Genomic DNA, 24,280 nt, shown 5'->3' with positions numbered 1-24,280 from the left:
ATCAGATGTACTTTGTAATGCTAACTCCTACTGTGACAAAAATGTATTTATTCTCTTCTATGTTGCTACATTGTGGTTTTGTGACTTGCTCAATACTGTTCACTATACTACCATTTGCTCAAGATTTGAAACTTGAAATCATGAGTTGACTTTTTTACTTCTCATTCTTTTTTCCTCCTCAAATTCTAGAAGGCTTATATTAAGTCACTCAAACTTGGATTTCGCCTATGCATTTGCTGTTATCTGTTGAAACATTTACTCATCTAGAAACATTTACTCTCAATTGTTCACATTCAAGACTTTATGTCGGGACCTTTTTAGCCATCATCTGCATTGTTTTTTCCACTTCATTACAGGTCTTGTAGGGATAAATTCTCCAGCTAAGGAAATTATTGAAAAATCCAACTTACTTTATTGTTTTTGTTGTTTGACATCAAGGATTTTTTTTCTTTTCTTAAATTCTTTTATTGGTACATTTTAGGTATACAATATGTTTACATTTATCATTGGGTTCTTGCACCTGTACATGATGTATCTTGGTTCTTATTTTTTCCCCATTCCCTGTGCTCCCTTCACCCGCTTCAGCCTTCCCTATTTACAAAGACTTTGTTTCCATTTTTTCCTTTTCTCATAATTTTTCCTTTCCCTTCTTTCCTTTCCCCTTCCCCTCCCACTTCCCCTACCACTTTGGACCTTTTCTTCCTATTTCAAATTATCAATTATTCATTTTAATTCTTATTTACACTTTCAGTTTAGCACATGAGAGAAACTATTATTTACTGAAAGTGTAAATAAGGACTAAAAGGTATAATAGATAATGTCAAATAGGAAGAAAAGATGCAAAGGGGAAGGGGAATTGGGAGGGGTAGGAGAAAAGAAAGAAGGGAATGGAATTAATATGAGAAAAATAAAAAATGGAAACAAAGTCTTTGTAGATAGGAATGAGTGGAGGGGTTGAAGGGAGGTTAGGGGAATGGGGAAAAATAAACAAGATGGATTCGGTAAAGGTGCAAATTTCCAATGATGAATGTTATTATATTGCATACCTTAAATTTACCAATAAGTTGATTTAAAAATGTGTTCTTCAGCCTCTCTTAGCATATTGCCATTATGTTATTTGATTGTACTTTCAAGTACCTCTCAGGTAAAGATTTAACTTCTTCTGTGAGTGTGCCTATAACATAAGAATGACCAGATCATTGTTACTTTTGTGTTATAAACTTTCTGTTATCTACTTCAGACTTTATGTTCATGTTATCTGGAGTCAGTCATTACAAAAGGTCTTCAACTCTACCAAATAGAGTCCTATAGCAAAACTTTTAATGACCTAATGGTAAAAAAAATAGATATTTTTATTTAGTATATTCATTCACCATTATTATAATTAAGATCGGAGGACACTAATATTCTAGGCAAAACAGGGAGGAGGCTGTGTGCTCTTAAACTTCACCTGTTATATATGGTAAGCATCTCATAATGAATAGAGGTTAATATTAAAGATCAAATGGTGATGCTAAATGCTACTGATTTCTACAATTTTGAAACCCACTAGTCATCAATATTTTTCTTTTAATATACAGCTCCTGCTTGTTTAATATGGACCTGTCCTTGATCTCTTTTTCAGACTATCAAAAAAGGATGTTTCCACCAACAATAGGACCTCGATATTTGTATGTCTTCTTTAGATCAGTCAGGCAAGCCTTTCTGGCCCTGGCTAGACAGGCTCAATATCCCTCCTCAACCAAAAATAGTTAGAAGAAGATGGATGATCGGGCCTTCTGCACCACCATAAGAATAAGGGATTGAAGTATTTTGAGGGGTAAGGTAGGACAGAAGAAGAAAAAAAGATAAGTAAAAAGGAGACAAAGAAATTATAACTAAAAAATTGGACTCTTAAGAAGATTGCACCTGCCAGGACTCAGTCAAAGTCACCCAAATTTATCAATATTAGCATTCCCTTGGTTAAATTTAGATCCATTATACCCAGAATTCCTCAGGAATATTGAAAGTCCACAAATCAGCTTATTTGAGAAAGTCAAAAGCAGGAACCTGATATTAAGATAAAGAAAGAGGTGTCGAGAATCCAAAGAATGCTTAAATCATCCATCTAAATCAAAAAACAAAAATACCAAAAAACTGGGCTCATACCTGTAATATGGGCCAGTACACCTTGGGAGGTGGGCCACCTTTCCCTTGGGTTTTCACTCCCCTCATAAGAAGCTCAAATTTTCCCAGTTCCAAGAAATAAAGTGCCTCTTTCTTGAAATAATGCACTCCTTTCTTGAGGGCCCACACTCTATTTCTTTGAGTGTGTACCTTTTAATTACTACCTAGTAAAACCTTTTTCATGCCTCTCATTGATGTGGTCTGAAAATTGTTTTTCTTTGACAGGAGTCAGCAAACTTGCAAATTAAATTTCTTATCTCAGCTTCAGAAACCTCCTTGGAGTCAGTGAAACTTTCCTTTAAGCAGGATCAAAATTTGGCTAAGAAGATATCTCTTTTATTGGACTATGGTAGGCTCTTTTGAAATCTTATGTGTGATAAAATGGCAGCAAAGAAATAAAGCGGAAGAGAAAGCAAATTCAGGTAAGCCATGGGAAGACACAGAGGCACCAGTTCTTGCTTTCTGTGGGCTTCTGTACCTACTTTTCAGCATAGTGCTGACTGCAGTTAGTAGGTCTTTGCTTGCCAGAGGACCGAGAAGGAAGAATGTCTGCCTTTCTACTATGAACTTGAAATTTCATGCTTCAGCTCTCTGATCATACTTATGCCTGCTCACTTCAGAATAGATGAATTCCTGAGTAATTTATTAGGTGACATTAGCATACTACATAGTAAGGATGTGAAATTTTGGGCTGATTTGTCCAGTTGAGGTAGCTATTATCATTAGTTCCCTTCAAGTAATGAAGGTACATGGAAAGTAGACTCAGATTTTATCACCATTGTTTATTAAGTATCAGATCTTGATCTAATCTCTGTATTCATTTTACCACTTCATTGCACTAATGTAACTGTTCGGAGCCAGCCCCATTTTTCCTGAAACACCATAATAATGTGTTTTGCAAAAGAGAAGTTGTTAATGAGACAGCAAATTGTGTGGAAAAGGAAGAGGTAGCCTTAAATAATTTTGCACTTGTGTGCTGAGCCCTGTATTAGCACCTATAGCTTCTCTATTGCTGTGCTGCAAGTCCACAAGTGATAGAGCCTGTGTCTGACAAAACAGAGTTCTTCACAGGGAGAACACATTACCTGTGTATTGTGAGAGCTCATTAAATGTTTTTACCAATATATGAGGTAGATAAAACACTCCTTTCCCCCATATAGCTGTCTTCTATTGCTCAGTTCAGAGTCCAATACTAAAAACAGACTTTCAGTTTCATTTCCCAGTCACATCTCAATTCCCAGAAAGGCTCATTTTTAACACGTGAGATAGATTTGTTTGTTAGTTAAGGATTTTTTTTTTGTAAACTGTTCTCTGTAGACATTGCTGTTTGAGTGATTTTTGTTTTTCTTATCATTTTCTGTTATGTTTGGTGGGTCTGGGGTCTAGGGGTCCCCAGATTCACCCTTGGCAGGCTTGTCTCTCTCTCTCCAACATAAAAAGAAGAAAAGGAGTCAGAGAAGGCCAATGCAAAGCAAAAACTTCATTGCAGATATTGCAGGAAGTGGTACAAAGCCACTCCAGCAGGAGGAATATGAGTGTTCACAGGTGAGACGCCACTGAGTATGGGCCAGCAATCCTGTTCTTTTAGAGTTAGGATTCCATCCCCAATCTCCCTGGTGGGTTACTACTTGAGTGCTTACTAGACTTACTGCTAGGGTTCAGAATTGGTGGCCAATAAGAGAATTTGGAGGGGAAATTTTTTTTTCATTTTTGGGAGGAGTTACCCACTTGAAGAGGGGCTTAGGTGGGACAGTGTAGCTACACAGAAGAGGGTGTCAAAGGTGCAGGTTGCCAACTCAATGTAGCTATATAAACGCGGATGTCAAAACCACAGGCTGTTAGCTCTGCTGCCTCCTACTTGCTGAGATGTAGAAGCCTCTTAAAGGGTCCCAGTCCTCTAACCTAATCTTCCCTGAGAATCCTACTGTCCCTACATTTCCTAAGTTAGGCTCCATTTTGTTGAGGACCAAGCTAGATGAGGAAAATATTGGGGACCAGGCTACATGACTTAGGTCATGTGATGTTGAGGCTGGTGTGACCTGCTTTAGGAATAGGGAAATATTCAGAAGGCTGCACGGTTGCTGGCTGTGTGTGGAAACCTCATAATCACAGCACTCCTAAGGCAAGACAGCATCTGCTGAGGACAATGCAAATAAAATGTAGGAACCTAGGTATGGAGAAGGACCTAATCCCAGTCAACTTGTTCCCCATGTGAGGATTAACTTGTTCCTCATTTTTTGTTAGGGCAGTCCCTCTTCCAGGAAAAGTACACTATCCCTCCCGCTGTGCTTCTTGCTGGCTAATCACCAGTTCCCTCTCTCGGCTTTGGGAAACCAATTGAAGACCTTCTTTCCTTTTCCCAAAAACCCCGGTTTCTGGTCTCAGACATCACTATGGGCAACCTCCCTTCCTCTATTCCCTTTTCTTCTCCCCAGGCTTGTGTTCTTAAAAATCTCAAACCTTATCCGTGGTTCCCATCACATTTCTTCTGGATAGCGCCACTAGCCAGGTTGCCGAGCTCAGCTGCGGGTCCTGGCAGGCTCCGACCCACACCTTCCAACCCAAGCTGGAGCGTGCAGATTCCAGATCCAGGAGGAGCCTGACATGGCCGAGGAGTGACTGGTCAGGGACAGAGCCGGGCACAGGAGCGCTGAATGTGTTCAGCCCCTGGGTCGAGGAGACCGGTGCCAATGTGGGGGTGGCCTGCCCCAAGAGCCTGCTGCTGCTGGATGCCAGCCCTCCCGGGGCTGCCTCATCTCCCAGGGATCTCCCTGAGCCCCAGGGGTCCACAGATCACACCAACAACCAGATTGAGAAGATCTACTTCATGAAGGCTGACACAGTGATCATGGGGAGTGTGAAGATGGAGGTGCCCGAGGGCCGGGCACTGTGGGCCTGGCAGGTCCCGGGCTGGAAGCTGAGCTGGAGGTATACCATGCCCCTCACTACCCTGAGCAGGAGACAGAGCCACCTCCCAGCAGCTGCGGGGACATCGTAATGTTCTCTGTGGAGGAGGAAGTGAAGGAGGACCCCTGGCTCCATGGGAAGTGAGACCCAGTCTGGACTGGGGCTGGGAGGGTGGCCGGGGGTCCTGGGAGGCCAAAGTGGCACTGGAGATGCTAAGCTGGTGGGCAGGGGCCACAAAGCGTGGACTAAGGTCCTGGCATCCCACAGTGGACCACCAGTGGGCACTCTGCCTCCCGTGGCTGCCGAGAGTGCTGGCCCAAGACTTGGCACCAGACCTCAGCACCAGGGCTGGTCCCCACTGAAAGAGGGGACACGAGGCTGGTTTCATGCGCCGCTGTGCCCTCCTCTCTCCCTGGGCCTCAGCAGTGATGCCCATTGAGCCTTGCTGGCCTCCTGCCAGCCCCATTACTGTAAACCTGGCTCCTAGTGGGCTGCAAGCCAGCCTTGTGGCTTTCTCCTGAGTCAGAAGGGAAGTTGAGGGATGGGGCGTTGTCATTGTTGTCACTGGCATGCACCATCAGGGCTGCACCTGTCACATTGGTCTCTGCGCTGGGGAAGAACCAGGGGCCGCACACTTGTCTCCAAATGTCCTGCAGTCGCCACAGCAGGAGGATTTTGAGACCCAGGTGCCTATAGGCCTTCAGCATCTCCAGTGCCAGGCCCCAGCTGGAGACTCCATCCACCAGCTGCCATGGAGAACAGCCTGCCCTGCTCTGCCCAGGGACTTCTCCCAGTGAGGAGTCTGAACAGTGGCCCTTCCTGTACTGCTCTGGGGCCCCACTCTCATGTTATTGGGAATCAGAGACCTCTGTCCTAGATCTTCCATACTTGTGAAGCCATTCCTCTCGGCCCTGTACCTGTCAGGTGTGGGCACCGGAAAGCCCCTGGCCTCACACGGACACCTGGCCTCACTCTGCACCAAAGGGAAAGAGAGCATTTGGTGGTTGCAACTGGATTTCGGGTGGTCTGTGGCACACGTGAAGGAGCAGAGTTGCTCTGACTTGCAGCCTGTGGCCTGGTCTCTGGGTCTCTTTAGTAAACAAGTAGTGTTGACACATCTGTGGGTCAGCCTCGAGGGGACCCCTGGACTTACCTGCGAGCCGGGAGGCTGTGTTTACTCCCCAGCCTTCGCTCTCTGGAGGAAGTTGAGGCCATCTTGGGAGTCAGAAGCATAGTTTCTGAAACCACTCAGATGTTTTGGGGAAAGCTGGAGCAGCTGGGCCTCTTCAAGACGTGCTCACACACCAGGACCTGGATGTGGGCCAGGGGGACTTTGAGTGTCTGCTGCTGTCTCGTGCCGGGATGGAGCGGGTGTGCCCAGCACGCCCCAGTGCTGCAGCCAGGAGGAGCCCACGGATGCCACAGGGCATGCTGGAAACCTTGGCCAAATAAGGCAGGCACTCACCCAGTGTCCTTTGCACAACTTTTAACCGTCTAAGAATCCATAAGATCCTTTACAATGAATCATGTGGCCCAGTGGTGATTATGGAGATAACATTTGAGAGGCTCAGAGCAGGAGCATCAGAGGATTCTCTCCCCAGGGCTGGGGCTCCTTCTTCACCCAGACACCCATGGCCAGGGACAGGAGCTGCTCCCTGCAGGGGCTCCCCGTCTCGCTGCACAAAGCCCTTCCTTATCCAGCGAGGCTGCTTCTCCCTCCATGTAGCCTCATTTCCTGGCCCACAGCCTGCCCTTTGAGGGCACTCAGAATGTCGTAGTCTTGTCCTAGGCCACCTCTGGGTGCTTGCAGAAGGGATCAGAACCTCTCTGGAGCCGCCTCCTCCCTGGGCTAGCTGAGCAGCCCACAGCTTGGAAAAGGAGACTCTCAACAGTGAGCTGGGCCCAAGCCCAGGGCAGCAGAGGGAGGACTGTGTGAGTCTTGGGCTTCTGGGGCTGAGCTGAAGGGACCCCAAGCTCCCCCGGCACAGCTCCCTTGACTGTGGCTCCCAGGTGGGGTGAAGACCAAGGGCCATGGGGAGACCTCGCCCTCCCACCCTGTCTCCTGAACCCATGTGTTCAGCCCAGGGGACAGTGATATATTCAGGTCCATCTTGACCTTTGATTGCTCTGATGTCTCCCAGGCAGATGCACAAGGCCCCTGCTCTGCTGGGTAGCAATTCTCAGGCTGCAACCCCCACCCACCCATCTTCCTGGCAGATATAAGTAAGAATAAGTGTCCTATGGAAGCTATTGCCTTCAGGGAAAAACCATTGTTGGGCCGGGGATATGGCTCAGTGGTCCACCCCTGCCTTGCAAGTGTAAGGTCCCCAGTTTGATCCCAGGTACTGGGAAAGAAAAACAAAAACAAAAAACCCCCATTGTTTCCCAAGTCAGTGAACCATTCCTCGGTTCCTAGAAGCTCTGAGGCCTGGCACTAGTCCCTGATATAGAACAAGAGGACCAATCTCCCCTCCCAACAGGGTCCTGAGGACTCAGCACTGGGTCCTGGCCAGTTGTCCCCTGGTCACCAGGCATTGCTGTGTAGAAGGGTTGGAGTTCTGCCTTCTCGACTACAGAGGGAATGGCGCCCCTGGGCGAGAGCCAGGCTCGAATCTCTGCTCTGCTAGGGCTTGTTCCATGACCCCTCTCAGGCTTGGAAGCTTGGTTTGTTCCCTGTTGCTCTAACAACACCTGAGCCGGGGGAGTTTCTGAAGAGTTTGGGCTCACCCTTCTGCAGAGGCCCGACTGCAGGGGATTTAGCTCAGCGGTTTCACCACCTGCTGCACAAGCTCAAGGACCCGAGTTCGATCCCCAGTACCAAAAAAAAAAAAAAAGTGACCTTCTGAAGAGGCCCAACTTTGGGAGGCCATGTCAACTTGCGGTAGAAGACGGAGGTGCGGTTGGCGCGAGTGGGGACAGGACCGCAGGGACGCCTGTTTCTACAGCCCACTCTTGAGGTAAGTGGTCCCGTTCCTACTCAGGAGGACACAACACCCCCAAGAGTGTTAACTGACTCTCCGAGATGCTATGAGTGACCGAACAGCCCTTCAGGGCAACACCACACCACAGTGGAGTCATGGAGGGAACAAACCGTAGCTTTCACTTTCCTCAGCTGTGACATAGGAGTATCAGTTCCTGCCTGATGGAGTTATGAAGCTTCCCTGAGATGTTACCTGACTGGTGATGTGCACTCCCTGACCCGAAGCTCTGTCTCATTCCATTCCAGGAGCCAGCCCTTCCTACACCAGCAGATTCAGCCCCATCCTGCTTACAAAGGGTCACCTGCAAGTGACAGTGGAGTCAGGGAAGGTGTCAACAAAGGGCTCTGGGCTCCACCCAAGTGATGTTCCAAGCTAACAAGGTCTGGAAGGTAGGGAGTGTCTCGTGCAAGGGCCCTGGGGTGAGAAGGCTGCTGGCCATGCTATTTGGGAATGGCACTGGGTGGGGCAGCTTGATGAGTGAGGTGGGAGACAGGAGGTTTTCAGGGGCAGATGGTCTCAGAGCCTGGCAGGGTGAGCTATTGTGAGGTGTCAGATCTTATCGCAGAGAATCGCTAGATGTTTACTTCTGTTTTCCCCACTGTTAGAACAATGAGTGACCTGGCATGTTCCCAGCCCTGAGTGAGAAAGGCCAAGCCCCAGGCATTAGCAGTTCTATTAACCTATTTCAGAAGGAAGCTGGGGCGGTTGCTGGTGGCCAGGAAGCACTTGGATGTGTTTTCCAGAAAGGGCAGGGAGCAAAGACAATGTTCTTGGTTACTGTCCTGGCTGTGGGGCTTGCTTGGTGCTGCCTGGGGAGGGTAGGACTCACTCCTGTAGATTCCTCTTTCTTTAGGCATCTTTTAGGGGAAAATCGCTGGGGAGGCCGAAGCCTTTGTTTGTGCTCTGGCCCTGTGTCTGCTTCCCAAGGTCCTAGCTGGGGTTGTCATCGTGGCCAGCAGGGCCTGCCCTGTTTTCCTGATTGCAAAGCCAGACAAGAATCCAGTCAAAAAGGAGAATTATAGGCCAATCTCCCTAACGAACATAGATACAAAAATCCCCAATAAGATACTGGCAAACAGAATGCAGCAAATCATCAAGATTATACACCATGACCAAGTGAGATTCATCCCAGGGATGCAGGGATGGTTCAACATACACAAATCAATAAATGTAATACACTATATCAATAGAGCCAAGGACAAAAACCATATGATCATCTCAATAGATGCAGAAAAAGCGTTTGACACAATCCGGTGGCACCCATTCATAATAAAAAAAAAAAAACCTAGAGAAAACTGGAATGGATGATCTTTACCTCAATCTGATAAAAGCCATCTATGACAAACCAGCAGCCAACATCATATTAAATGGACAAAAACTGAAAGCTTTCACTCTAAAATCAGGAACAAGACAAGGAAGTCCACTGTCACCACTCTTGCTGTATATCATCTGGAAACATTAGCCACAGCAATCAGACAAGAGAAGGAAATAAAAGGAATAAGGATAGGAAAGGAAGAAGTTAAATTATCATTATTTGTGGATGACATGATACTGTATAAAGAAGACCCCAAGAACTCCAGCAAAAGACTTTTAGATTTGATAACCAAATTCAGTGGCATAGCTGGATACAAAGTTAACACTCAAAAGTCAATAGTTGGGCCAGGGATTTAGCTCAGTGGTTCCACCGCCTGCCTCACAAGAGCAAGGGTCCGAGTTTTATCCCCAGCACCCTCCCCCCCCAAAAGGCAATAGTCTTCCTGCATACAAATAACAGACTCCTGGAGAGAGAAATTAAAGAAATAATCCCTTTCACAATAGCATCCAAAAAAATGAAATACCTAGGAATCAATCTAACAAAAGAAGTAAAAGACGTCTACGTTGAAAACTACAGTACTCTGAAAAAGGAGATTGAAGAGGATGTCAGAAAATGGAGCTGGGTGTGGTGGCTCACACCTGTGATCCCAGCACTTGGGAGGCTGAAGCAGGAGGATCGCTGTGAGTTCAAGCCCAGCCTGGACTACAAAGTGAGTTCAAGGCTAGCCTGAAGGAATAGTGAGAACTTGTCTCAAAAAACTAAAAAAAAAAAAAAAAAAAGGAAAAATATTCCTTGTTCTTGGATAGGAAGAACCAATATAGTGAAAATGGCCATACTTCCAAAATTGTTATACAGAGTCAATTCAATCCCAATCAAAATACCAATAGAATATCTTACAGAATTAGATAAAAACTATCCTAAAATTCATTTGGAAGCAGAAGAGACCTAGAATAGTAAAGGCAGTTCTGGGCAACAAAGGCAAGGCATAAATTATACTGAGCCAGGAAATGATTTCTGAGCCAAAATAAAGGTTTTTCCTGCAACTAGCTGACCTAACTGACAAAGAACCACCCCCAGCTCATCCCCCCTCCCACACCTAACACATGTCCTCCTTCATTATCCTTTGTTCTCAGTAAATGTCTGTATCCAGTATACTTTTCTATCAAATCATGTAAACTAAATGCAACTTCCTCAACCAATGAACTGATGATAAATGCCTTGCTTCTGTATCAGCACCCTTCTTCCCTTGACCCATGTAAACCCTGTTCACTGGCAGCTCTGGGCTGATCGCTTTGTGGAGAAATCCCAGATCAGTCCACTGGCATAATAAAGCTGTACGTTTGCTTCCAAAAAAAAAAAAAAAAAAAAAAACCTCAAACCTCTTCATCTCACCCCCAACCCGAAGCCAGAATGTCTCATTTTCTTTTGTAATTCAGCCTGACCACAATACAATCTATATAATGAGTCAAAATGGCCTGAAAATGGCACCTTTGACTTCTCAATTCTCTGGGATCTGGACAGTTATTGTTGCTGGCTAGGAAAATGCTCAGAGGTCTCATGTCCAGGCATTCCTTGCCATTTTCAGACTTCCCTCCCTCTGTTCCTCCTGCGACCCTGCTGAACTCCTCCTCATTTCCACTCCCCCAACCACCCACTCTCGGTCCCCTCCCCAGTGTGAATCAGCCCTCACTGCCCATCCCTCTTGCCTCAGCCCTCCCCCATCCCGCACCCTCCAGCAAGCTCCCCTCACTTTCCCTCCTGGCAACCTGCCACTGTCCCCTCCACCTCATCCCAAATCCCCTCTGTTCCTCCAGAACAAAACTTCACTCCAACATCTCCCACCCATGTGTCTGCCTTCCTCCTTAGTCCCTCTCACACCCATTCTGGGCTCTGCTTCAGCTCTTCTTCAGCCCCAGCCACCCAACTCTCCCTCAGCATAGTTGCTGGCAGGGAAGGCATCATCCAAGTCCTTGTCCCCTTTTTACTTACTGACCTCTCCCAGATTGCTCACTGCCTTGATTCCTTCCTCCCTGACCCCTCTACCTACATCCAGGAATTCCAATACCTGGCTCAAACTTATGACCTCCCTTGGGATGATATAACTGTCATCCTCACTTCTAGACTTTCCCCCAAGGAGTGGGAACATGCATGGGACCTCACACAGGCCTATGCTGATGACTGCCAGTGGCTCAAACCTCAATTGCAGGACAGAGCTGCAGCTGTTTCCTGGGCCAGGTCCCAATGGACCTTTAATCAGAGAGTCCAGCCCTGCTAAGAGGGCAAGGGATTACATGATAACCTACCTCATCCAGGGGCTACAAAAGGCTGCCCACAAGTCTCTGTTAACTGTGATAAACTTAAAGAGATCCTCAATCCAAAGGTGAAAACCCAGCTCAGTTTATGTCCCAGGTGGCAGCCACCCTCAGGAAGTACACCATCCTCAATCCAGAAAGTCCAGAGGGACAGCTGATCCTCAAAATGGATCTTATCTCTTGGCTCCAGATGTCTGCAAAAAGCTCCAAAAAATCAAGGCAGGCCCTTAGGCTTCCCAACAGGAAATAGTTTCCCAGACCTTCAGGTTCTACAACTGGAATGAGGTCACCCACCAGTGATATATCTCTGATTTACAGTTACTTGCCTCCACCATAAGAAACCCAAAGCCAAAGCTAGACACCAATGGGCCATCCAAGGGCCCCAAGTGGGGAAAGTGTCCCCCCAGGACCCTTCTTTCAGTGTCAGCAGTTAGGCCACTGGGCCAAAGAGTGCCCCAACCCTAAGCCCTCTCCCAAGCCCTGGGCCACATGTGGGGGCCCACACTGGAAGATGGGTTGTCTCATGGCAACCAGGACTGCCATGGGGATCCCCTCCCAGGGCATCCCACAAGACAATATAGCTCTCTCAGATTTGATTGGTTGGGCCTCCAACAACTGACACACTGGAAGGGCTCGGATGTCCCTTGGACCATCACGGCTGCCAAACTTTGGGTAATGATTAAGGTGGAAGGCAAGATTGTTCCATTTCTAATCGATATGAGGGTGACCCATTCTACTCTCCCATCATTTTCTTGCCAGCTCTTGCTGGAAGACATTCCTGTTGCATGTTCTCCCATGCCTTCTTGGTCATCACCACCTGCCCTGTCCTACTCCTTGAGAGAGACATCCTAGCAAAGTTGTCCCCTTCCTTGACCATCCTTGGCACCACTCCCTGCATCATTGCTCTCCTACTAGCCCCTCCTTGCTCCAACCCCTCCTTTCCAATCTCCTCCCCATCCTTAAATCCATGAGTCTGGGACATTTCTACTCCCTCAGTTGCCCGATACCACTGGCCCCTTCACATCCCCCTCAAAAGGGACCATTCTTACCCAGCCCAGAGCCAGTATCCCCTGTCAGACCAAGCCCTTAGAAGATTAAAGCCCATCATCATATGTCTCCTCAAACATGGCCTCCTCATTCCCACAAACTCTCCCTTTAACACCCCCCTCCTCACCATTCACAAAGCTGACCAGTCATACTGCCTGGTCCAGGACCTCTGAGCTGTCAATCAGATAATCCTCCCCATCCACCCTATAGTCCCCAACCCTTACACCCTCCTTTCCTCCATCCCCCCTCCACTACCCATTACTCAGTCCTTGACTTAAAAGATGCTTTCTTCACCATTCCTCTACACCCTGACTCGCAGCCCCTCTTTGCCTTCAAGCGGACAGATCTGGATACCCATCAGTCACAGCAGCTTACTTGGATGGTCCTGCCTCACAGCTCTGGGATAGCCCCCATTATTTCAGCCAAGCTTTAGCCAATGATCTCCTTTCCTTCCATCCTTCTAGCTCCTGCTTACTACAATATGTTGATGGCCTCCTCCTCTGCAGCCTCTCAGCTTCCTCCTGTCACCAAGATACCTTCTCCCTCCTACAACACCTAGAAGGGAGGGGATATCAGGTCTCTCCTTCAAAAGCCCAAATCTGCTCCAATTCAGCAACTTATCTGGGCTTTGTCCTGCCTAACCACACCCGGGTCCTATATCTAATTGCCCAGATCCCAACCTCCACTACAACTCAAGTGCTTTCTTTCCTGGGAGTCATTGGTTACTTCCACCTCTGGATTCCAGGTTTCTCAATTCTCACAAAGCCTCTCTATGAGCTTACCCATGACAACCCTTCAGGCTACTCAGACAATAAATCTTTCCCCCTTGTCTTCCTCTTTCTGACAGGGCTTATTCTCATCCCACTATGTGCCCCTAAAATCCATGCCATAACATTCTCTCCCATTTGGGCCAGGCTTTTTGCCTTGCTCTTCCTCACTTGCTTCTCCTCCCTTTTGGCCCAAGAGATTTCCCTCCTCCCCCCCTACCTAAAAAAACCCCTAGGCTTGATCCACACCATGTTAGATAAGGCCAATCCTACTCTGGCTGCAGATTGCTGGCTCTGCATCTCTATCTCATCAGCCTCTGAGGTAGCCACCTCTGCCCCACCTTCATCCTGGACCACAACCCTCTCTGACTACTATCCAGAATTCCAACAAGAGGGACCAAGCCTTCCAACCTACCACACCTTCAAAAGGGCCTACCTTCTAAAAATCAGAGTAAATGTCTGCCCTCAGTGTGAACCCTTCTTTGGACTGATAGCCACCCAAATACAGCAGCTCACATTCCAGACCCAAGTCTGCATCACCAAACAAATAATGTTTGGTATCCCCTTAGGCAAATTACAGCCAGTAAACTGCAGTCTTACCACATCACTATCCCTATCCCAAGGTCACTATACATACCTTACTCAAGTTGAAAAAGCTTATCCATCCTTTTGGGGAGATGAGGATAGGTGGTCAGGGCCACCTTCCATCACTGTTGACAAAGGAAACCCCTCCACTTTTGCATAGGTCATTCAGAGCACCATGTAGATCTAATCTCACGGTCCTGTCCCTCAGTAAACTGGGGCAAACCCCAGCCTTCCGAAGCCTTCTCTTGTCCAACTGTCTGACCAACAGTGAGGAGCATGCCACCTAGGCACCACACTCTTCTTATTACACTGGGAAAATAAAAATCAGGGAGCAAGCCAAATGACACACCCAGGCCAGGCCCTGCCCCTGACAGGGCCCACACTGGCACTCTCTGTAGGTTACTGGACAATAATGAAAAGCATCCTTCAGATTTTCCAGCTTACCATTCACAACCACTTCTGCCTGGCCACCTCAGGAATCTTCTGGATATGCGGCACCTCAGCTTGCCTCTGGCTCCCCGCTAACTTGACTGGGACATGCACCCTGGTGTACCTGAGCCCCCGAATTGATATAGCACAGGGAAACCAGGGTTTTAAAGTCCCCACATACACACTTCCCAGGAATCACAGAGACCCACTATTGATCCCTCTATTAATAGGCTTGCACATCAGCATAGAAATGGGGGCCGGCGTAGCAGGCCTGGCCACCTCCATCAGAACTCACCAGTCTCAGTCAGAGGAAGTTTCAGGTTGTCTAAAAGAAATGTCCAAGTCTATCCTGACCTTACAAAGTGAACTTGACTCTTTAGCCATTGTAATTCTCCAGAATAGATAAGGACTGGACTTGTTGACTGCCGGAAGGGGGCCGGGAGGGCTCTGTGTTCTTCTGGGAGAAGAGTGCTGCTTTTGTAACAATCTGGCATCATAGGAGAAGCAGCAAGAAACCTAGAGAACTGGGTCAACAGACTTAAGGAACAGGCCCAATCAAAGGGCCTGTGGACCTTTTCCAGGGGCAGCTGGATGCCATGACTCATGCCCATCCTGGGCCTCATAGACATGTTCATTATAATCCTTCTCTTTGGTCCTTGCCTCCTAAAACTCCTGACAGGTTTCATCCAAGGACAGATCCAGCCCAAGACCACCAGACAGCTACTCCTGACTACCGGCTACTCTGCTGTGCCCAAAGACCTCAAGACATGTCCTAAAAAGACCCCTACCCTCTCTCTCTCTTACAGGATGCCCACACAGCCCCCAGTCACATGTGAAGAAATCCTCAGAAACCTTTTCTTCTCTCCTTCTTCTCCTTCTCCTTCTTCTTTCTTCTTTCCTCCTCCTACTTCTTCTTTCTTCTTCCTCTTCTCCTTCTTCTTCCTCTTCTTCCTCCTCCTCTTCTTCTTCTTTTCTTCTTCTTCCTTCTCCTCCTTCTCCTCCTCGTCCTCCTTCTCCTTCTCCTTCTCCTTCTTCTTCCTTCTCCCCCCCCTCCCCTCCTCCTCCTCCTCCACCTCACAACAGGCAAGGATGACAGGTCCCCTGAGTCAGACACCCACTCAAGCAGATGCTACTCACATCTACAGGAGCACAGAGATAACAGGAAGCCAGCAGCCACCCTGCTGCTCTCACCACCTTTCTGTTTATCAGCCAGCCCCAGGCCCGTTATCCATGGGACTCTAAAATTTTCTACCCTCTTGACCAGTGCCTCCTGCCTTACCTAAAATGCCCCCTATTAACCACGAGCACACACCTCTCAGTGCCAATGGCCTTCTCCCATTTGACTTTGCCTGTCTTGGTGGTCTCAATCATGCTTCAGTCTAACTTTATGCTTTCATTCCCCCTACAGGTATCTGAGGGTCTGATCAGCCCCCAGCACCATTTAAAATGCTGGCCTTATTGTGATACACAGAAGGAAAAGATACTCATCCTGACTTCCCCAAGGGTACCTAGAGAGCTCAATGACCCAGGGACCACCCAGGGTTAGGACTCCAATGAAGCAAATGGAACATTCAAGGTATGAAGGAAATGAAATACTTGCTTAAATTTTGTGCATTGCCTCACACTTTTTCCAGCTTCAGATCAGCACTGAGGAAAAGATCTGTGAATCAGGTCATTACTTACCCAATGCTTTAGTTGAAGAGTGATCCCTAGTTCAATGATCCCTGAGATCTCTAATTCTTCTAGTCTGAAATTTTTTCTGAATACGTTTTCTTCAAGCAGTACTGAAGATTAGATGTTTCTTTCAAGGATTTTGTGTTAAGTTCTTCTATAATGTAGTGTGTGACAGCTGGCAACCATAAAAGAAAGAAGAGAAAGGAAAGTCTGTTCCAAGGGTAGCAAACAAAGGCATTGGTTCCTGCTTTCTGTAAGCTTCTCTCCTTACTTGTAGACTTAGTGCCACCTGTATGTTATGGTATTGCTTGGCGGAGGAGGTAGCAAAAATAATGCCTCCCTTTCTCCTGTGAACCTTGAAAATTTTCTTCTTCAGCTGCCTGATTATAATTCTACCCTAACCACTTCAGAAAAGATGTTTTTTCCTCTTTAAATTAGTTACTGGGGAAAAATTGGGGTGGTTAAATCAAGTGGGGATAATCACTACTTATTTAAAGTTTATATAATAAGCTTTTATTCAGAGCCATGACCTGCTGTGTATTCCCGAACCTGAAGATGAAGGTCTTCATATGTAGAGTTTAAGTTCTTGTATGTACAACACACTTCCCCTAGGTTCTTCTTTAGCAAGCTTAAGAATCCTGCTGTTAAGTTCTGGAACACAGTAACTATAGCAGGGATTCAGAGGTACTACCGAGGTGACCTTCCCAGAGTCGAGCAAAGTACTGGATTTGGCTCTTGACATCAAACTTAATGACAACACTGAAGTGTCACATATCTGAGCACTGTTCATGCATGGCTGCAGCAAGTGCCATTTTGTACAATCTCTCCTGCAGCCACCTTCACCTTTCTTTCTTTTTTTAAATTACTTAAATTCTTTTATTGGTACATTTTAGGTATACAACACATTTACATTCCTCATTGGGAACTTGTGCCTTTACATGATGCATCTTGGTTCTTATTTTTTCCCCCTTTGGACCTTTTCTTCCTATTTTGCATTACCAATTATTCATTCTAATCATTGGTACATTTTAGGTATACAATATAATGACATTCATCATTGGAAATTTGCACCTTTACATAATCTCTTTTGGCTCTTATTTTTCACCCTTGCCCAGCCCTCCCTTTACCCCCTCCACCCTTCCCTATTTACAAAGACTTTGTTTCCATTCTTTTCATTTTCTCATATTAATTCCATTCCCTTCTTTCCTTTCCCCTACCCCTCCCACTCCCACTCCCCTTCCCCTTTGCCCCTTTTCCTCCTATTTCACATTATCTATTATACTTTTCAGTCCTTATTTACACTTTCAGTTTCTAACACTAGAGAAACTATTCGGTATTTATCTATGTGTGTCCTATTTATTTCACTTTAGAGTATTGCCTCAATGTGCATCCATTTAGCTATAAATGTCTCTAATTTCTCATTTTTTGTGGCTGAGTAGTACTCCATTTCATAAAAAAAACACATTTTCTTGATCCAGTCTCCAGTTGATGGGCATTTGGGCTGTTTCCAAGTTGTAGCTATTACAATTTGTGCTGCTTCAAACATGGGTGCACATATATCACTGTGGTATGATTCTTTTAATTCTTTGGGGGAAGATATGCAGCAGGGGAATAGCTGGGTCAAATGGATTCCAGTCCTAGTTCTTTGAGGTATCTCCATACTGATTTCCACAGTGGTTGCACCAGTCTACACTCCCACCAGCAGTGGAGCAGGGTTCCTCTTTCCCCACAGCCCTGCCAGCATTTGTTATTGGTTGATTTCATGATAGCAGCCATTCTTTCTGGAGTGAGGTGTAATCTCAGCATTGTTTTCATTTTCATCACTCGAATGACCAGTGATGTTGAACATTTTTTTCATGTATTTATTTTCTATTTGTACTTCTTTGTCTGAGATATGTCTGTTCATTTCAGATACCCATTTTCAGACTGGGTCTTTAAATTTGGGAGGTCTGATCTTTTGAAGTTCTTTATAGATTCGAGATAGTAGACCTTTGTCTGAGGAACAACAGGTGAAGATTCCCACATTGTGGGTTGTCTCTTCACACTGCTGGTGGTTTCTCTTGCTGTGCAGAAGCTTTTTTAATAAGAAGAGATCCCACTTGTTGATTGTTTGTGCTAGTTCACGGGCCACTGAGGTTTTGTTTATAAAATCTTTTCCTACACCAATATCTTCAACAGTTCTACATAACCTCTGTTCCAGCCAGTTCAACGTTTCTGTTTTAATATTTAGGCCTTTAATCCATTTTGATTTTAGTTTAGTGCATGGTGAGAGATATAGGTCTAATTTTAATCTTTGGCAAGGTGAAACCCAATTTTTCCAGCACCATTTATTAAAGAGGCTATCTTTCCTCCAGTGCACCTTCACCTTTCATACTTTGACTTGTATCTATAATTCCTTCTGTGTTCTGCTGAGCAAACTGGCATCTTGGGGAGACATTTAGTTGTTTCATTCTGAGAAAAAAATGGAGAGCTAGTTTCAGAATACATTTAATTTCTAATAAATTTTTCCAAAAAATCATTAGCATTAAATTTCCAAGTCCAAAGACAAAGGTTACCATTCCTTTTGTTCATGTGGGAAGTCAGCTTGAGTGCTTTTGAGTCCACAAGAAGCACAAAATCAAGCCCAACTGTTCCTTTAAACTAAACTGCAGCCCAAGCAGTTCAGTTAGCAAAGTGAATTTTCCTGAGCTCTGCAGGAGAAGGACAGCAAAAAATCACCTCTCTGTCTGCAAGTTTCTAACCGAGCTTGCCACAACAGCTGCCATGCACTTCAAGGGCACATAAGAAGCGCCCTCCTCCATCAGCTCGCTGGGAGTCCCCGACACCAACAGATCAGCAGCCATTGGTCGTGGGGAAAGAAATAGAATTTGTTTGGAATCAAGCTTCTTCCAGAGCTTCACAGAGCTAGCTCACCTGTCTTAAGAGATGCATAGTCCCCAGAGTAGACTCACCATCTCTTTGGTAGGAACTGCTAGTTACACCTCCCAGTATCTGAGGAAATCTTTGACTACTTATTTGTGCTTCTCTGTGTGCATCTGAGCCTCTGGTAGATGTTTTCTTTCTTGATTTCTTTGCCCACTCACATACTTGGTTTTCACTCAAAGTAGACCTCCTTGTGAGTCTCTGGGTGTGAAGGAATACTTTCAAGCAGTGTCTTCATCAGGTCATTAAGGATAAAAACTGCTGGAAATAAGTTCCTAGGCTCAAATTGTTGATGCAGATAATAAAGCACTTAGATGTCGAGAATTCTGGAGAAGGCCTTCTACTTCTGTCTTACTTCTGAAGGGCGCAAGCATGAAGCAGCAAGTGCACAGGACAAAGGAGGGTTGCTGCTTTTATCTTTAATGCAGAAGAAGCAGCTGATCTTTAAATTCATTGGCTGAATTCAAAGTAAGTTAGAGGGGTCGTGCAGTTTGGAATGCAAAGTCCTTGGTTCTTATGGTGAGAGGGGGTGATGAGAAGGAGGGGATCTGCAATTTGGAATGGACAGTTCTTGTTTCTTTATTTTGGAAACCTGATATGTTCTGGGAAAAGGTAGTCACTATTTCTTGGAGCTCAGGATATTAAGCGGGGTGGTGGGGGCTAGTGGGTAAATGGCCAGATCATTTAAACTCAAAATGGAGTTGCTTTGGCTCTGTGCTTTGACAGAAAAGACCAAGCCTATTTCTCACATAACTTAGTGATATTGTTCACAACATAGTTTTGCTTTTCTTTCTCAGTCTCATTCTTGTATTGTCCAATGTTCTTGTTCTCCTTTTCTCTTAGTTGATGGAATTTCTTGTTGTTCTTTCACCAGTCATGCTGTAGTTGTCTGTGAAAGGGTAGTAATATTCTTTTATATGAAGTAATTTTACTTTTGTCAATGTATGCACGGTGAGAAGTGCTTTTCTTCCTACTTCCTGACAATCTCTTTTGTCCTCATCAGTGATACATTCATACTTTGTCACAGTGTTGGCACAGTTACTCAAATTGAAAGACCATATAGACTTCTGCAATTATGTTAGTGTAGTTCTAATTTTATCAGTTAGTTCTTCTCCTTTTAGACTCTAGATCCCCCCAAATGTAGGCACATACTTTTTTTTTTTGGTACTGGGGTTCGAACTTGGGACCTTGTGCTTTCGAGGCAGGTGCCAGAAGCACTGAGCTAAATCCCCGGCACCAGAGGCACATACTTTTTATCCCCAATGTTTTATATATTTTCAAGTAAAAACATGAAAGGTTTGGGTGAACTTTATGGTTCAAGTAGAATAGAATTGCTCCTTGTTCAGTACATCAGAAGTTGACAGGAGGAGAACAGTGACTGAAGAGAAATCATGCAAGAACCTAACTTGTTTCTCACGTATATCACCATTTCCATGGAGAAAAATTTTCCATGGAAGTCAATGTAGTTTTCAAGTCCATCCTCAGCTTTTCCATTTGGAAAGGAGGACAATTCACCATCCTCCTTCCATCAATAGACAGGTAGTATTCCCTTTTCTAGAATGTTTGTGAAAAACTTGTCATGTTTGTCTTTAATCAGGAGTAAATTAGGAATCAATGATATGAAAGTTGAGAAAAATTTCCAACACTTATGAAAAATACAAAGTACCTTGATTGCCAACTAATCAACTGGCTACCATCATTCTTTTTTTTTTTTTTTTTGGCTTTGGGGACCATTTTATTTTTTAAAATTAATTTTGTTGGCACATTTTAGGTATACAATATAATGACATTCATCATTGGAAATTTGCGCCTTTACATAATCTCTCTTGGTTCTTATTTTTTCCCCCCTTCCCCTGCCCCCCCTTCAACCCTTCCATCCCTCCCTATTTACAAAGACTTTGTTTCTATTTTTTCATCTTCTCATATTAATTCCATTCCCTTCTTTCCTTTCCCCTACCCCTCCCACTTCCCCTTCCCCTTTGCCCCTTTTATTCCTATTTCACATTATCTATCATACCTTTTAGTCCTTATTTACACTTTCAGTTTCTCACACTAGAGAAACTGTTTGGCTACCATCATTCTTTTTTTTAAAAATTATTTTATTGGTACATTGTAGGTATACAACACAATTACATTTCTCATTGGGAAATGTACCTTTACATAATGCAGCTTGGTTCTTATTTTTTCCCCATTCCTAGCCCTCCCTTCACCCCCTCCACCCTTCCCTATTTACAAAGACTTTATTTCCATGTTTTCCATTTCTCATCATTTTTCCTTTCCCTTCTTTCCTTTCCCCTGTGCCTCCCACTACCCCTACCCCTTTGGACCTTTTCTTCCTATTTTGCATTATCGATTATTCATTCTAATCATTGGTACATTTTAGGTAGACAATATAATGACATTCAACATTGGAAATTTGCATCTTTACATAGTCTCTCTTGGTTTTTATTTTTCACCCTTGCCCAGCCCTCCCTTCAACCCCTCCAGTCCTCCCTATTTACAAAGATTTTGTTCCTATTTTTCCATTTTCTCATATTAATCCCATTCCTTTCTATCCTTTCCCCTAGCCCTCCCACTTCCTTCCCCTTTGCCCCTTTTCTTCCTATTTCACATTACCTATTTTACATTTAGTCCTTATTTACACTTTCAGTTTCTCACACCAGAGAAACTATTCGGTACTTACACATGTGTGTCCTATTTATTTCACTTAAGAGTATTGCCTCAATGTGCATCCACTTGGCTACCATCATTCTTTTTTTTTTTTTTTTTTGGTACTGGGGATCGAACTCAGGTCCTTGCGCTTGCACAGCAGGCAGCGAAACCACTGAGCCTAATCCCTGGCCCACTACCACCATTCTTAATGTTTTTACTTCCAATCTTGTTTTCCCACTTCTCTCCAGGTTCTTCTGACTTGAGAATGAGGAGGAAATTCAGTTTGGGAGCTCCAGTAATTCTACAGAAAAAATGGGACAGCAAACTGATAAAAGTTTTGTTAAATTTACTGTGTTATAAACTTATCCACACAGTGAGAATTTCCCATTTGTATGTCCATTGTGTGCGTGCAAGTTGGCAGTATGGTTGACCGTACTTCATTATTACGGAGTGGTACAAAAGTTTGGAGTTCTGCAAAAATAGCAGGGCTGAAATTCTTACTGTTCCACCTTTAGAGGACTCTCTGGGAGGGTCAGATGCAGCCTCTGGGGCTTGGGATTTCAGTGATATCATTAATGAGGCTTAGTCCCTCTTTGATCTTTGCCCCATGAGGCAGGTTTTCTGACCACCCCTCAGAGAGATGGCAGTAGAGCATGGAGGAGCCTAGAATGGGGAATGTGGTGGGGGTGTTGAGGCTGTCAACCAAGCACTGGCTCCTGTCAGTGGGATCTACGGGGCAGATGAAAAAGCAACCATAGAGGTGGTAGGAATTCACTGGGGCTGATTTTTCCAGGTGACCCTCAGGGACATGCGGGGGAGTGAGAGGCAGAATATGACAATTGTCAGTGGAATCACTCCACCACTGGTGTCAGAGAGAAAAAGGAAGGGTCAGGCCTCATTCATTTTGATATTTCAGCTTCCCTCCTTGGGGTGGCTTGGGGTCCTTGCACAATAACTTAAAGATAGTTAGGTTTTTACATGGCTTTTTGGGTTCAGAAAGAATGTTCCACAATACTAAAGTAAAAGTTTCTGGCCTTTTATGATCTAACTTCGGATCACAAACTTTCACTTGTCACCTATATTATTGTTCTGGCAAAGCCAACTCTAATACAATATGAAATGAGAAGACATATGGCATGAATATCTAGAAGCATTGGTATGGTTTAGGTCTAAAATGTACACCAAAGTTTCTTGTATTCAGAGGGGGTGGATTTCAGAAGGTGATTGAATCATAGGGTGCTATAAGTACCACTGAATTAATTCGTTGATGACTTCATAGATTTATTTTCAAAAGGTGAAAGATGAGATTTCTCATTTGAAATGGTCAGCAACATATTTTTCGATCCCCTGGAGATAATTTAAATAATAAAAAGTATCTATTCCTTGACTTTTATATAGAAACATTTGCAAAATCATGTGTGTCAAAGCCTTATAAATTATACATCTTTAAAAAGCAGTATAGCTTTTCTTAGGGTTATGTCTTTTTATATAAGTGCTTTTTCCCCCAAATTGGTAACTTAGAACTTAAAAATTACATATTGCCTCTAGAAAGATCAACATTTTTATTTTCCTGAATGTGTCCATAGTAGTCTCATAATTTAAACCATTCTCTGTTAGATTTTTTTTTGTGTGTGGTACCATGGATCGAATTCAGGACCTTGCACTTGCCAGGTAGGCACAGCACCACCAAGCTACATCCCTGATCCTATTACCAGTTATTTAAATGTTATCTCTCCCTCATTTCTTACACACACACACACACACAAATTTTCCAGAATCTAATATCAACAGATAATAATTCAATTTTACTCAGATCAACATACAGTAGGAAGTAAATGCTCAACTAGGGAATGTGAGCTTATTAAATCATTGAGAGAGAAAAAAGTACTATACATTTTAATTGCTCTCATCACAAGAAACATGAAAAGTAAGACATATTAATTAGCTTGACTTAGCAATTTCACAATGTATCTGTATCATGTTGTATACCATAAATTGATACAACTTTCTCCAATAAAAATAATGAAATGTTTTATTTCTAAAAATTTAAAACAAAAAATAACATTAAGTGTTCTGAAGATTTTTTATTCTTCATTGGTATAGTAGCCAACATATATATTATGTTGTCTAAATTCCTGCCATTTATTAACTTATTCAATCTATGGAATAATACCATGAGGAGGAGCCTGTATGTACAACAACTTCTGAGGTGAGCAAAATAAGGTACAAGAAGTGTCCAAAGATACACAGATAATGAACAGGGCTTAAACTAAGGAATGGAAGGAAGGGGGAGGCTGAGGAGGGAGAGGAGATGAAAAAAGAATTGAGATATGTCATATATATGTACCAACTCCCCACGACTAATGTAATCATTATGTACTAGAAATATGTACTAATAAAAAGTAAACACAGAAAAAAAACAAACTCAAGAATGCTAGTTTCCTCCATCTCTATCAACAATCTATCCCCTTATAACATGGAAGGATGATCACCAAATTATAAATGATGAAAGATGTTTAATTA

The 24,280-nt window shown here is 44.4% G+C and overlaps 1 long non-coding RNA gene across 1 annotated transcript in view; it reads left to right on the top strand.

The window, feature by feature from the left end:
* The window catches only part of LOC147828017 (uncharacterized), a 96,216-nt gene that overhangs the window by 48,763 nt on the left and 23,173 nt on the right, over positions 1-24,280 (top strand). The window contains exons 3-5 of the long non-coding RNA XR_015451461.1: positions 1,625-8,030; positions 8,300-8,443; positions 15,918-16,085. This is a non-coding gene — a long non-coding RNA (uncharacterized LOC147828017). The remainder of the gene's footprint in view (positions 1-1,624; positions 8,031-8,299; positions 8,444-15,917; positions 16,086-24,280) is intronic.

The sequence above is a fragment of the Heterocephalus glaber genome, unplaced genomic scaffold (genome assembly GCF_053883595.1).
Source record: "Heterocephalus glaber isolate CG9 unplaced genomic scaffold, H.glaber_assembly_v1.0 deba00001428, whole genome shotgun sequence".
NCBI classification, from domain to species: domain Eukaryota; kingdom Metazoa; phylum Chordata; class Mammalia; order Rodentia; family Bathyergidae; genus Heterocephalus; species Heterocephalus glaber.
Note: the sequence above shows the minus strand (reverse complement) of the source record. Positions and strands in the feature narration are given on the sequence as shown.